The sequence below is a fragment of the Ranitomeya imitator genome, chromosome 8 (assembly GCF_032444005.1).
Source record: "Ranitomeya imitator isolate aRanImi1 chromosome 8, aRanImi1.pri, whole genome shotgun sequence".
Lineage (NCBI taxonomy): Eukaryota > Metazoa > Chordata > Amphibia > Anura > Dendrobatidae > Ranitomeya > Ranitomeya imitator.
This window is the reverse complement of record NC_091289.1, coordinates 130,870,546-130,885,805: the sequence shown is the minus strand read 5'-3', so window position 1 is coordinate 130,885,805 and position 15,260 is coordinate 130,870,546. Positions and strand designations below refer to the sequence as shown.

The following is a 15,260-nucleotide window of genomic DNA, read 5'->3' as shown; positions in this document are numbered from 1 at the left end:
GGTCCACCACCTGGTTCCAGCACCGTCAGCTGGTTCCGGGCCGAGCCTTTGGCTTAGGTGCCTCCTCCTGGGTAGCCGAGTTCCGCCAACGTTAGGCGGTCCTTGGTAGTGCTTTTAAGCGCGGGCACCTACAGCTTAGTAACCGGGTTCCAGCACCGTCAGCTGGTCCTCGGTCGTGCCATTGGCTCTTGCACACTGGGGCAACGCATCTGGGTTCCAGCACCGCCAGCTGGTTCTCGGCAGTGTTTTTGTCACAGGTACTCCCTCGTGCCAAGCCTGGTTTCAGCACCGTCAGCTGTTTCCGGGTTGTGTCAACTTCACTGAGACGCCTATGCTTGCCCCGTCGTGGGGCGGTCGAGTTAGCCAACTCCAGGGTGCCTCCAGTTTAGGAGCTTCCTATGTGGGCTGCGTGAACTGGTAGTCAAGGCTGGTTCTGTAGTGCCAGTAGGCCCAGCTCCCCCTGTAGGACTGTTGGGGTTCGGTAACTGCGGCTGCCTCGCGGCCTAGCTGTTCTCTCCTCTCCTGTGGGCCTTGGGGTCCACCACCTGGTTCCAGCACCGTCAGCTGGTTCCGGGCCGAGCCTTTGGCTTAGGTGCCTCCTCCTGGGTAGCCGAGTTCCGCCAACGCCAGGCGGTCCTTGGTAGTGCTTTTAAGCGCGGGCACCTACAGCTTAGTAACCGGGTTCCAGCACCGTCAGCTGGTCCTCGGTCGTGCCATTGGCTCTTGCACACTGGGGCAACGCATCTGGGTTCCAGCACCGCCAGCTGGTTCTCGGCAGTGTTCTTGTCACAGGTACTCCCTCGTGCCAAGCCTGGTTTCAGCACCGTCAGCTGTTTCCGGGTTGTGTCAACTTCACTGAGACGCCTATGCTTGCCCCGTCGTGGGGCGGTCGAGTTAGCCAACTCCAGGGTGCCTCCAGTTTAGGAGCTTCCTATGTGGGCTGCGTGAACTGGTAGTCAAGGCTGGTTCTGTAGTGCCAGTAGGCCCAGCTCCCCCTGTAGGACTGTTGGGGTTCGGTAACTGCGGCTGCCTCGCGGCCTAGCTGTTCTCTCCTCTCCTGTGGGCCTTGGGGTCCACCACCTGGTTCCAGCACCGTCAGCTGGTTCCGGGCCGAGCCTTTGGCTTAGGTGCCTCCTCCTGGGTAGCCGAGTTCCACCAACGTTAGGCGGTCCTTGGTAGTGCTTTTAAGCGCGGGCACCTACAGCTTAGTAACCGGGTTCCAGCACCGTCAGCTGGTCCTCGGTCGTGCCATTGGCTCTTGCACACTGGGGCAACGCATCTGGGTTCCAGCACCGCCAGCTGGTTCTCGGCAGTGTTTTTGTCACAGGTACTCCCTCGTGCCAAGCCTGGTTTCAGCACCGTCAGCTGTTTCCGGGTTGTGTCAACTTCACTGAGACGCCTATGCTTGCCCCGTCGTGGGGCGGTCGAGTTAGCCAACTCCAGGGTGCCTCCAGTTTAGGAGCTTCCTATGTGGGCTGCGTGAACTGGTAGTCAAGGCTGGTTCTGTAGTGCCAGTAGGCCCAGCTCCCCCTGTAGGACTGTTGGGGTTCGGTAACTGCGGCTGCCTCGCGGCCTAGCTGTTCTCTCCTCTCCTGTGGGCCTTGGGGTCCACCACCTGGTTCCAGCACCGTCAGCTGGTTCCGGGCCGAGCCTTTGGCTTAGGTGCCTCCTCCTGGGTAGCCGAGTTCCGCCAACGCCAGGCGGTCCTTGGTAGTGCTTTTAAGCGCGGGCACCTACAGCTTAGTAACCGGGTTCCAGCACCGTCAGCTGGTCCTCGGTCGTGCCATTGGCTCTTGCACACTGGGGCAACGCATCCGGGTTCCAGCACCGCCAGCTGGTTCTCGGCAGTGTTCTTGTCACAGGTACTCCCTCGTGCCAAGCCTGGTTTCAGCACCGTCAGCTGTTTCCGGGTTGTGTCAACTTCACTGAGACGCCTATGCTTGCCCCGTCGTGGGGCGGTCGAGTTAGCCAACTCCAGGGTGCCTCCAGTTTAGGAGCTTCCTATGTGGGCTGCGTGAACTGGTAGTCAAGGCTGGTTCTGTAGTGCCAGTAGGCCCAGCTCCCCCTGTAGGACTGTTGGGGTTCGGTAACTGCGGCTGCCTCGCGGCCTAGCTGTTCTCTCCTCTCCTGTGGGCCTTGGGGTCCACCACCTGGTTCCAGCACCGTCAGCTGGTTCTCGGCAGTGTCTTTTGCTCTTGTACCTTCTGCTCCCCATCCTGGTTCCAGTACCGTCAGCTGGTTCCGGGCAGAGCCTTTGGCTTAGGTGCCTCCTTCTGGGTATCCAAGTTCCACCAATGTCAGGTGGTCCTTGGTAGTGCTTTCAGGCACGGGTACCTCCTGCTTAGTAACCGGGTTCCAGTAACGTCAGCTGGTCCTTGGTAGTTCCATTGGCTCTTGGACATTCGGCTACCCATCCGGGTTCCAGTACCGTCAGCTGGTTCTCGGCAGTGTCTTTTGCTCTTGTACCTTCTGCTCCCCATCCTGGTTCCAGTAACGTCATCTGGTTCCGGGCAGAGCCTTTGGCTTAGGTGCCTCCTTCTGGGTATCCGAGTTCCGCCAACGTCAGGCGGTCCTTGGTAGTGCTTTTTAGCACGGGTACCTCCTGCTTAGTAACCGGGTTCCAGTAACGTCAGCTGGTCCTCGGTAGTTCCATAGGCTCTTGAACCTTCGGGTAGCCATCCGAGTTCCAGTTCCATCAGCTGGTTCTTGGCATTTTCTCAGCCTTCTTGTACCTTCTGCTACATTTCCAAGTTGAAGACCCTAACGTCGACAACCCGGAAGACCACCCCGATGACGACGACCCGGAAGACCACCCCGATGACGACGACGGCGGAGATGACGACACTGGAGACGAAGACCCTGGAGACGACAACATGGAAGACCGAGAAGCAGAAGAACAAGAGGCTGCAGAACAAAGAGCAGAAGAACATTAAGCATAAGACTTAATATCAGAGCAAAAGATATTATCTAAATTATATGCAGAAGAAGACTAAGCAGTGTATGGGGGTGAGTCCGTTCCTCCTCGTGGTGCCCCTGGATAAAGCCTGATGCTGCAGGCCAAACTGAACGCGGACAAATGTAACTTTTGTGACTGGCAGAACGGAAGGTGTAATCTTCCAACTTTTATAGACAACAACTACGGGAATGCCTGTCACAAATGAGAATATGATGAAGAAGTAGAATAGGAAGAATAATAACAGTGGAATAAAAAGAATATGTAGAATAGGAAGAATAATAATAGTTGAAGAAAATGAATATGAAGAATGTAATAAAAAAAAAAATAGGTAGAAGATGAAGAAGAAGATGAATAAGGTGAAGAAGTTGATGTCAAGGATGCTGATGATGATGAAGATGAAAGTGTGGGAAAAGAAAAAAAAAAAAAAAAGAAAAAAAAGAAGGGGAAGGGCGTGGAATAGTGAAACATCAATATCTGACAAAATAAAAAAAATTTACATACTCAATATCTTTTTCAATCCGAACTTCTTTAAAAAAAAAAAAAAAACATGCTATTCTATTTGATTGGACTAATCCTCATTGCCTTTAATGTCTCCGCCACCTCCCCCATACATCCTACATTATTCTTAGTTGTTTTCCTTCAGGTAGAATGAACCTACAAGGAAAGAAAGGGTTTATTTTAATTCCGATATTTTGGTCCCATTGACTTGCATTGGGATCGGGTATCGGTATCGGCGATATCCGATATTTTTTGAATATCGGCCGATCCAAACCGATACCGATACTTTCCGATATCGGAAGGTATCGCTCAACACTAGTCCTGACCCCACTGGGTGAGTTTTCTCATATAGTGCTTCCCCCAATCTGATGATGTATCATCTGTGTGTGGGGCTCCTATGGCATCTGGATAGACCTTTCTTTTTAGGCGCTTCCGTATTCACCTGTACTCACGTTTATACCGATTAATCAGACAGCTTAACTCAGCCACGATCTCATGTAAGAAGACTCCAGGAAAAGAGGGTTGCTTTAACTGAAATTCTTGTATTATGATGAAAGTAGCAGGTAAAAAGGAATATTCAACAGAGGACATGTAGTAGGATGCATACAGATGGAGGAATGATAACAAAATGGAGAATAAGGGCAAGAACAAACATACATCACAGGACTACAGTGAGAGAGTTGGGTCAAAATACAGGGAAAGGCAAACTTCTGCCTAGAAAGAAGGATCGAACACAAGCAATGCAAACATTGAATGATTTCCTAAGTCGTGAGACATGACACTCCCCGTCTGAAATCCTTGGATTTCACGATGTCCGTAATTCTTCGAAGTCGTTCGAACCTGAAAAAACAAGAGGAAAGAAAACATGCATGCAATAATAAACATCAAAGATTTTAAAGTTCAAACTCGTTGTTGTTGACCCGTAGATCAAACCGAAAGATAAGTCCAAATATATTAAACCCATCTTCAGATTGGGGAAGCCGCAAACATGCCAACTCTTCCACCAACCCAGAATCCAATGGGAATGTTAACAGTTCAATCCAATGGAAAATGTCAATATTCAATAAAACTGGGAGACGAGGTGGAATGCTCCCCGCCGTGAGCAACGTCCAGGAGCATGTTCAGTTCATGTGATGTCCTCCTTTCGTAGAAGCAGCACGAGTTCAGTGACCGGGCGGAAGAAGGTTCGGGTAGAGCCCCCTTTTGTCACCTTAACTTCTACCTTACGAGTCTTTCCGTCCTCACTGGGTAGGACCTTGGCGATAAGTCCCATTGGCCAGTCATTGCGATGAGCCTCTTTGTCCTTTAAGAGAACGAGGTCTCCTTCTTGGAGATTGGGACTGGGCGTCTGCCATTTGTGACGGTTTTGAAGCGAGTGCAAATATTCAGTCTTCCAGCGATGCCAAAACACGTTAGCCAGATGTTGTACTTGCCTCCACTGACGTTTGTAAATGTCCTTGTTATCGAAATTCCCAGGTGGAACTGTAGCAGCTCCAGTCTTCTGTGTAAGAAGTGTAGCTGGAGTAAGGATCGCTGGAGCATCGGGGTCGGATGATACTGGAACCAAAGGTCTAGCATTTATTATGGCTGACACTTCTGCGAGGAAAGTGACCAGAACTTCATGAGTAAGGGGAAGTTTATGGTCCAGCAACATGGAGTCGAGGATCCTTCGTGCAACACCAATCATGCGTTCCCAAGATCCACCCATGTGTGAAGAATGTGGAGGGTTGAATACGCAAGTGCATCCATTGTCGGACAAGAAGTTGTCAAACTGCAGGTCCTTGCAGGCTCCTACAAAGTTTGCGCCGCAGTCGGACCGGAGTTGCTTGGCAGGTCCCCGGATGGAAAAGAATCTTCTTAGGGCATTGATGAAGCTGGAGGTATCCATGGATTCAATTATCTCGATGTGAACTGCACGGATACTGAGACAGGTAAATAGGACAGCCCACCGCTTACTGTTCGCGGCTCCTCCACGGGTTTTCCTGGTAACAACCGACCATGGCCCGAAGACGTCTACACCAACATATGAGAACGGTTGGTCCGTGCTCAGTCGATCTGCTGGGAGGTTCGCCATTTGTTGTTGTTGGTGTTTTCCTCGTAACCTTCGACACTTGACACATCTATGGAGAACTGAGGAGATGCACCTTTTCATTCCCATGATCCACAAGCCAGCGGACCTGATGGCACCTTCAGTAAGATGTCTGCCTTGGTGCTGTACTCGTTCGTGATAGTGCCGAATCAACAGAGTAGTGACGTGATGTCGACCTGGAATGATGATAGCGTTCTGCTCCTTATCGTATAGGTCTGATTTACTTAAACGTCCACCCACTCTTAGAAACTTGAGATGATCGACTACTGGGTTCAAGTCGAGTAGGGTGCTGTTTTTGGACACAATGACTCCCTTGGTAATACTGCCAATCTCATGTGAATATTCTTCTTGTTGCACACACCTGATGAAGACTTGTTCAGCATGGTCTATGTCGTCGGCAGGAAGACGACTCTTACACACGTGCCAACCATGGCACCCTGAGAGCTTGTCCTTTGTAAAACAGCGAGCAATGTGGATAAGACGAGCTACAGTTCGTACAACGGAAGACCAGCTTGAGAAGCGTTCAAAGCGGTGAGACTTCAAACCTTGCCTAGATGTCATTGAAGTATAGTGAGCAGAGATAGTTTGTCTTATCTCCTTGTCAGATTCTGGTTCCACCAGCTCATAAGCATTTTTGGTGTTGTTAGCACAGAAATCTTCGTACAGGAGACTAGGAGGCGCCAACCACATGTTATCACCAAGCTTAGAAGCAGCTGTGAGTCTTGTACCTCGGTCGGCTGGGTTTAAATTGGTGGAGATGTGATGCCACTGCTCAGGGGTAGAAAAACTTCTGATGTGCTCTACTCTGTTGCTCACATATGTATAGAACTGCTTCGTTTGGTTGTGTATGTACCCGAGTACCACCCTGCTGTCTGTGTAGAAGGTAAAGGAATCAATTGTAATGTCCATTTCGTTTCGTACAACTTCAGCAATTTCTACTGTCAATACCGCAGCGCAAAGCTCGAGTCTGGGTACAGAGTGTGCAGGCTTTGGAGTTAATTTGGTCTTACCCAGGATGAAACCACAATGCACCTTATTGGCTCCTAAGGTCATCAGATAAGCTACTGCGGCTATGGCTTCAGTAGATGCATCAGAGAAAATATGGACATCTCTTCTGATTGCAGTCAAAGGTGATCTTGGAGAATAACAATGTGGAACTTGGAGTTGCTGTAAGAACTCCAGAGACTTCTTCCATGCTTCCCACCTTTGCTGTTTCTGAGTTGGAAGCGGGGTGTCCCAATCCGTGTTCTCGGCCGTAAGCTGTCTTAACAGTATCTTGCCTTGAATAGTGACGGGTGCTACAAACCCGAGAGGATCATAGATGCTATTTATGACAGACAGGACTCCTCGTTTGGTAAAGGGTTTGTCATAGGGTGACATTTGGAAGGTGAAGGTGTCCCGTTTGATATCCCACAGTAGACCAAGGCTGTGCTGTGTTGGAGGAACATCAGAACCCAAGTCGAGGTCTTTTAGGTTTGTGGCATGGTCCTCAGATGGAAACGCGTTCATTACCTCTTGACTGTTAGAGATAATCTTGTGGAGTCTTAGGTTTGATGTGGATAGCATAATAGAGTAATAATAATAATAATAATTTTTATTTATATAGCGCCAACATATTCCGCAGCGCTTTACAAATTATAGAGGGGACTTGTACATACAATAGACATTACAGCATAACAGAAATACAGTTCAAAACAGATACCAAGAGGAGTGAGGGCCCTGCTCGTAAGCTTACAAACTATGAGGAAAAGGGGAGACACGAGAGGTGGATGGTAACAATTGCTATAGTTATTCGGACCAGCCATAGTGTAAGGCTTGGGTGTTCATGTAAAGCTGCATGAACCAGTTAATTTTTTTTTTTTTTTTTTTAATATAGGCCACACAGGGATCGTTAGGTTAATGCATTGAGGCGGTAGGCCAGTCTGAACAAATGAGTTTTTAGGGCACGCTTAAAACTGTGGGGATTGGGGATTAATCGTATTATCCTAGGTAGTGCATTCCAAAGAATCGGCGCAGCACGTGTAAAGTCTTGGAGACGGGAGTGGGAGGTTCTGATTATTGAGGATGCTAACCTGAGGTCATCAGCGGAGCGGAGGGCACGGGTAGGGTGGTAGACCGAGACCAGAGAGGAGATGTAGGGTGGTGCTGAGCCATGGAGTGCTTTGTGGATGAGGGTAGTAGTTTTGTACTGGATTCTTGAGTGGATGGGTAACCAGTGTAATGACTGGCACAAGGTAGAGGCATCGGTGTAACGGTTGGTGAGGAATATGATCCTGGCAGCAGCATTCAGGACAGATTGGAGCGGGGAGAGTTTGGTAAGAGGGAGGCCGATTAGTAGAGAGTTACAATAGTCCAGACGAGAATGAATAAGTGAAACAGTAAGAGTTTTTGCAGAGTCGAAAGTAAGAAAAGGGCGAATTCTAGAAATGTTTTTGAGATGCAGGTAAGAAGAGCGAGCCAGTGATCGGATGTGGGGGGTGAATGAAAGGTCAGAATCAAGGATGACCCCAAGGCAGCGGGCATGTTGCTTTGGAGTAATGGTGGAACCGCAAACGGAGATGGCAATGTCAGGCAAAGGTAGGTTAGTAGAGGGAGAAAACACGAGGAGTTCAGTTTTTGACAGGTTTAGTTTCAGATAGAGGGAGGACATGATGCTAGAGACAGCGGTAAGACAATCACTGGTGTTTTCTAATAAGGCAGGCGTGAGATCAGGAGAAGAAGTGTATAGTTGGGTGTCGTCAGCATAGAGATGGTACTGGAAACCAAATCTACTGATTGTTTGTCCAATAGGGGCAGTATACAACGAGAAGAGGAGGGGGCCTAGGACTGATCCTTGAGGAACCCCAACAGTAAGGGGAAGGTGAGAGGAGGAGGAACCAGCGAAACATACAGTGAAGGATCGGTCAGAGAGATAGGAGGAGAACCAGGAGAGAACGGTGTCCTTGAGGCCGATGGAGCGGAGCATAGTGAGGAGGAGCTGATGATCCACAGTATCAAATGCTGCAGAGAGATCCAAGAGAATTAGCATGGAGTAGTGACCATTAGATTTAGCTGTTAGTAGGTCATTAGAGACTTTAGTGAGGGCAGTTTCAGTAGAGTGTAAAGAGCGGAAACCAGATTGAGTATATCGTGGCACAGCTGTGTCGGTGCTCAAGAGAGGTTTCCCACACCAGTAATCAAATAGTAAGTAAATGACTTGGCACTCAACTAGGTGGATAGTGATAATAAAGAAAATATTTTTATTACTTGAGTAGCAGTCCAGCAAAATAAAACGTTTCGGTCAAATAATCAGACCTTCTTCAGTAAGGCTGCATAAATAACATAACATGACAATTACAATGTCGAAAAGATATTAACAAAAAATTAGCAAAAATTAAATCTCACAATATGGATATGTGATGGGTGGGAAGGAAGGGAAGAGAGGTGGGAAAAAGGTACATTTTTACATACCCGACTGCTGATGTGTGGATGCTTAAGGCACTGATATATGTAAAGAGGCTCCTTATGTTGGAAGCTATTTGGAACCTCAAAGGAAGAGCCAATGTCCTAAAATAGCGAGAAGGATATAAGAAAAGGATGTGCCATATATATGGGAGAAGGAATATATTTATATACTAACCGAATAGATGAAAATAGAGGTATATATTCCCATCCACACTAGATATGTAGAAAGATTAACTGAAAAATATGCAAAGGAATGTAGATAATGAGATCCTGGTACTAGACCCTTGAAAAAAGAAAAAGAAAAAGAAAAAGAAAATGGTCTCTCACCTATAATGTATAAAGGAAAGGAACACTAGGGTAGTTCTGGTATATGTAGAGATAGGATCTAATCCAATCAATAGACTATAAAATGAAGAGGAGAAAATAATTATAAAGCGGTCATAGCAATGGGGAATTCTATAAAACATAGTGATTCTAACCTTGGAGTAAAGTGGTCTAAGCCACAGTATAGAATAGGAGCAGCGATGACCTGAGTAGTGAAAATAATATAAGTAAAAATATAATAGACAGGTGAGAGATCTAATCAGAGGAGGGGGTAAACCAAGCTCACCTAATGCGCAAGGATATATGGATAGGGTTCCATAGAGAACTGTCACTACAGGAGGGCTCCTAAACAATGGCAAAATGTCAGTAAGGCACTAAACAACCAAAGGGGCTAAGAGAAGATATATTTATATCGCTTACCGGAATAAGACAGGCAGAGGGAGTACATCAACGCGGTGTCCACCGCTGGTTGAATGCTCCATGTCTAAAAAGACCGGCTTAAATAATGCTAGGGCGGGACTAGCTGCGAGGCCGAAAACCGGAAGTACGTCATATAAGAAGGGGATATGCGTGTGGCCAGGAAGAAGGCGCCGAGAACTATGGGAAATGTAGTTCCGGAGGCAAAGGAAACCGGAAGCGCGTCATAGAGCATGACACGAACTAGCAAAACAGAGGGGCGGGACTACCTACGGAGCCAAGAACCCGAGGGGCAGACCTAGAAGGAAGTAGCTAAGATAAAGCCGCCAAGTATAATGGGAAATGTAGTACGGTTAGCGGTGAAGGCCGGAGTAACATCATAAGGAGTAACCTGAACTACCTAAGTGCGATGCTGATGTAGCCATAGAGACCGGAGCATAACCTGATATACAATAAAAAGGAGGGGGCCATGTGTATAATAGAGTATATGTGGATGTATATACGGTGTAGGTATAAAAGAGTAACAAGTAAATATAAATATGGGAACAAATATGCAGCCGGGTAGGGAACACAGGAAGGGAAAATCCAGGGAGGGAGAGGAGGCAGGCAGTGACTTGCAGGATGGGTGTCAATAAAGGCGACTCTGGGACCGAGTCACTCTGTAGAAGTCTGCGTCTCTTCTTTCGTTGGCTCCTCCGAATCCTCTTCTTCTTTGTGGTTGTCGTCGTCTGCGCTGGCCTAAAAAACTGTTGGATCCACTAGGATTGTCACGTCGGTCCGTTTCTGAACCTGAGGTGGAAAGGTCAATGGAGGAATGAAAATCAGATCTAGTAGTGTTAGAATAGAATGAGGATTTATCCTGCCAACGATAGACTCGATTATTTTCATAGTCATCTGAGTCTCTTTGGAATTTACTCCTTTTCCTACTCTCAGTATCTCGTCTATGCTGGTCAGTGACTGTTTTAATTCGAGTTTTCAGGACTTCAAGTTCTTCAGCAGTACTTGAGGAAGATAATTGTGTTTCAATGTTTTTTATATAGTCTTTGCTGGAAACTATGGCCTTTTGTAGATGTTCCACTGTGAGAGTCATTAAATCAAACGAGCATTTATTAAGTATTTGTTCATACTTTTGGCAAAACTCCTGACAGTCACTGAACAGGGTAGGGCGAAGAGGAACTCGCAACCCCCTCGGGATTCTCTTCACACGTAGGTATTCAGTAAGGGTGGCACAATGTAGTTCCAAATTGATCTGGCGTCGCTGTTCACGCTCCAGATCCCTCCCTCTCGTTTCTCTCGGAGGTGCTTTGAGAAAGTCACTAGGGAGATTTAACTTAGAGAGTATATTGTTAGTTTCATCCGGATTATATGAAAATGTCAGTGATGACATATCAAACAGCGTGCTCACGTAAAGGAAGATCAATAATAGAGTATATCGTGGCACAGCTGTGTCGGTGCTCAAGAGAGGTTTCCCACACCAGTAATCAAATAGTAAGTAAATGACTTGGCACTCAACTAGGTGGATAGTGATAATAAAGAAAATATTTTTATTACTTGAGTAGCAGTCCAGCAAAATAAAACGTTTCGGTCAAATAATCAGACCTTCTTCAGTAAGGCTGCATAAATAACATAACATGACAATTACAATGTCGAAAAGATATTAACAAAAAATTAGCAAAAATTAAATCTCACAATATGGATATGTGATGGGTGGGAAGGAAGGGAAGAGAGGTGGGAAAAAGGTACATTTTTACATACCCGACTGCTGATGTGTGGATGCTTAAGGCACTGATATATGTAAAGAGGCTCCTTATGTTGGAAGCTATTTGGAACCTCAAAGGAAGAGCCAATGTCCTAAAATAGCGAGAAGGATATAAGAAAAGGATGTGCCATATATATGGGAGAAGGAATATATTTATATACTAACCGAATAGATGAAAATAGAGGTATATATTCCCATCCACACTAGATATGTAGAAAGATTAACTGAAAAATATGCAAAGGAATGTAGATAATGAGATCCTGGTACTAGACCCTTGAAAAAAGAAAAAGAAAAAGAAAATGGTCTCTCACCTATAATGTATAAAGGAAAGGAACACTAGGGTAGTTCTGGTATATGTAGAGATAGGATGTAATCCAATCAATAGACTATAAAATGAAGAGGAGAAAATAATTCTAAAGCGGTCATAGCAATGGGGAATTCTATAAAACATAGTGATTCTAACCTTGGAGTAAAGTGGTCTAAGCCACAGTATAGAATAGGAGCAGCGATGACCTGAGTAGTGAAAATAATATAAGTAAAAATATAATAGACAGGTGAGAGATCTAATCAGAGGAGGGGGTAAACCAAGCTCACCTAATGCGCAAGGATATATGGATAGGGTTCCATAGAGAACTGTCACTACAGGAGGGCTCCTAAACAATGGCAAAATGTCAGTAAGGCACTAAACAACCAAAGGGGCTAAGAGAAGATATATTTATATCGCTTACCGGAATAAGACAGGCAGAGGGAGTACATCAACGTGGTGTCCACCGCTGGTTGAATGCTCCATGTCTAAAAAGACCGGCTTAAATAATGCTAGGGCGGGACTAGCTGCGAGGCCGAAAACCGGAAGTACGTCATATAAGAAGGGGATATGCGTGTGGCCAGGAAGAAGGCGCCGAGAACTATGGGAAATGTAGTTCCGGAGGCAAAGGAAACCGGAAGCGCGTCATAGAGCATGACGCGAACTAGCAAAACAGAGGGGAGGGACTACCTACGGAGCCAAGAACCCGAGGGGCAGACCTAGAAGGAAGTAGCTAAGATAAAGCCGCCAAGTATAATGGGAAATGTAGTACGGTTAGCGGTGAAGGCCGGAGTAACATCATAAGGAGTAACCTGAACTACCTAAGTGCGATGCTGATGTAGCCATAGAGACCGGAGCATAACCTGATATACAATAAAAAGGAGGGGGCCATGTGTATAATAGAGTATATGTGGATGTATATACGGTGTAGGTATAAAGGGTCTAGTACCAGGATCTCATTATCTACATTCCTTTGCATATTTTTCAGTTAATCTTTCTACATATCTAGTGTGGATGGGAATATACAGTGGGGCAAAAAAGTATTTAGTCAGTCAGCAATAGTGCAAGTTCCACCACTTAAAAAGATGAGAGGCGTCTGTAATTTACATCATAGGTAGACCTCAACTATGGGAGACAAACTGAGAAAAAAAAATCCGGAAAATCACATTGTCTGTTTTTTTATCATTTTTTTTGCATATTATGGTGGAAAATAAGTATTTGGTCAGAAACAAACAATCAAGATTTCTGGCTCTCACAGACCTGTAACTTCTTCTTTAAGAGTCTCCTCTTTCCTCCACTCATTACCTGTAGTAATGGCACCTGTTTAAACTTGTTATCAGTATAAAAAGACACCTGTGCACACCCTCAAACAGTCTGACTCCAAACTCCACTATGGTGAAGACCAAAGAGCTGTCAAAGGACACCAGAAACAAAATTGTAGCCCTGCACCATGCTGGGAAGTCTGATTCTGCAATATCCAACCAGCTTGGAGTGAAGAAATCAACAGTGGGATCAATAATTAGAAAATGGAAGACATACAAGACCATTGATAATCTCCATCGATCTGGGGCTCCACGCAAAATCCCACCCTGTGGGGTCAGAATGATCACAAGAACGGTGAGCAAAAATCCCAGAACCACGCGGGGGGACCTAGTGAATGAACTGCAGAGAGCTGGGACCAATGTAACAAGGCCTACCATAAGTAACACACTACGTCACCATGGACTCAGATCCTACAGTGCCAGACGTGTCCCACTGCTTAAGCCAGTACATGTCCGGGCCCGTCTGAAGTTTGCTAGAGAGCATTTGGATGATCCAGAGGAGTTTTGGGAGAATGTCCTATGGTCTGATGAAACCAAACTGGAACTGTTTGGTAGAAACACAACTTGTCATGTTTGGAGGAAAAAGAATACTGAGTTGCATCCATCAAACACCATACCTACTGTAAAGCATGGTGGTGGAAACATCATGCTTTGGGCCTGTTTCTCTGCAAAGGGGCCAGGACGACTGATCCGGGTACATGAAAGAATGAATGGGGCCATGTATCGTGAGATTTTGAGTGCAAACCTCCTTACATCAGCAAGGTCATTGAAGATGAAACGTGGCTGGGTCTTTCAACATGACAATGATCCAAAGCACACCGCATGGGCAACGAAGGAGTGGCTTCATAAGAAGCATTTCAAGGTCCTGGAGTGGCCTAGCCAGTCTCCAGATCTCAACCCTATAGAAAACCTTTGGAGGGAGTTGAAAGTCCGTGTTGCCAAGCGAAAAGCCAAAAACATCACTGCTCTAGAGGAGATCTGCATGTAGGAATGGGCCAACATACCAACAACAGTGTGTGGCAACCTTGTGAAGATTTACAGAAAACGTTTGACCTCTGTCATTGCCAGCAAAGGATATATTACAAAGTATTGAGATGAAATTTTGTTTCTGACCAAATACTTATTTTCCACCATAATATGCAAATAAAATGTAAAAAAAACAGACAATGTGATTTTCTGGATTTTTTTTTCTCAGTTTGTCTCCCATAGTTGAGGTCTACCTATGATGTAAATTACAGACGCCTCTCATCTTTTTAAGTGGTGGAACTTGCACTATTGCTGACTGACTAAATACTTTTTTGCCCCACTGTATACCTCTATTTTCATCTATTCGGTTAGTATATAAATATATTCCCTCTCTCATATATATGGCACATCCTTTTCTTATATCCTTCTCGCTATTTTAGGACATTGGCTCTTCCTTTGGGGTTCCAAATAGCTTCCAACATAAGGAGCCTCTTTACATATATCAGTGCCTTAAGCATCCACACATCAGCAGTCGGGTATGTAAAAATGTACCTTTTTCCCACCTCTCTTCCCTTCCTTCCCACCCATCACATATCCATATTGTGAGATTTAATTTTTGCTAATTTTTTGTTAATATCTTTTCGACATTGTAATTGTCATGTTATGTTATTTATGCAGCCTTACTGAAGAAGGTCTGATTATTTGACCGAAACGTTTTATTTTGCTGGACTGCTACTCAAGTAATAAAAATATTTTCTTTATTATCACTATCCACCTAGTTGAGTGCCAAGTCATTTACTTACTATTTGATTACTGGTGTGGGAAACCTCTCTTGAGCACCGACACAGCTGTGCCACGATATACTCTATTATTGATCTTCCTTTACGTGAGCACGCTGTTTGATATGTCATCACTGACATTTTCATATAATCCGGATGAAACTAACAATATACTCTCTAAGTTAAATCTCCCTAGTGACTTTCTCAAAGCACCTCCGAGAGAAACGAGAGGGAGGGATCTGGAGCGTGAACAGCGACGCCAGATCAATTTGGAACTACATTGTGCCACCCTTACTGAATACCTACGTGTGAAGAGAATCCCGAGGGGGTTGCGAGTTCCTCTTCGCCCTACCCTGTTCAGTGACTGTCAGGAGTTTTGCCAAAAGTATGAACAAATACTTA

At 45.8% G+C, this 15,260-nt stretch overlaps 1 long non-coding RNA gene across 1 annotated transcript; it reads left to right on the top strand.

The window, feature by feature from the left end:
• Window positions 1-14,565: 14,565 nt before the first annotated feature.
• LOC138647281 (uncharacterized) lies at window positions 14,566-14,849 on the top strand. Its single transcript, XR_011314939.1, has 2 exons — window positions 14,566-14,615; window positions 14,758-14,849. It is a non-coding gene; the product is annotated as an uncharacterized lncRNA (long non-coding RNA).
• Window positions 14,850-15,260: the final 411 nt, after the last annotated feature.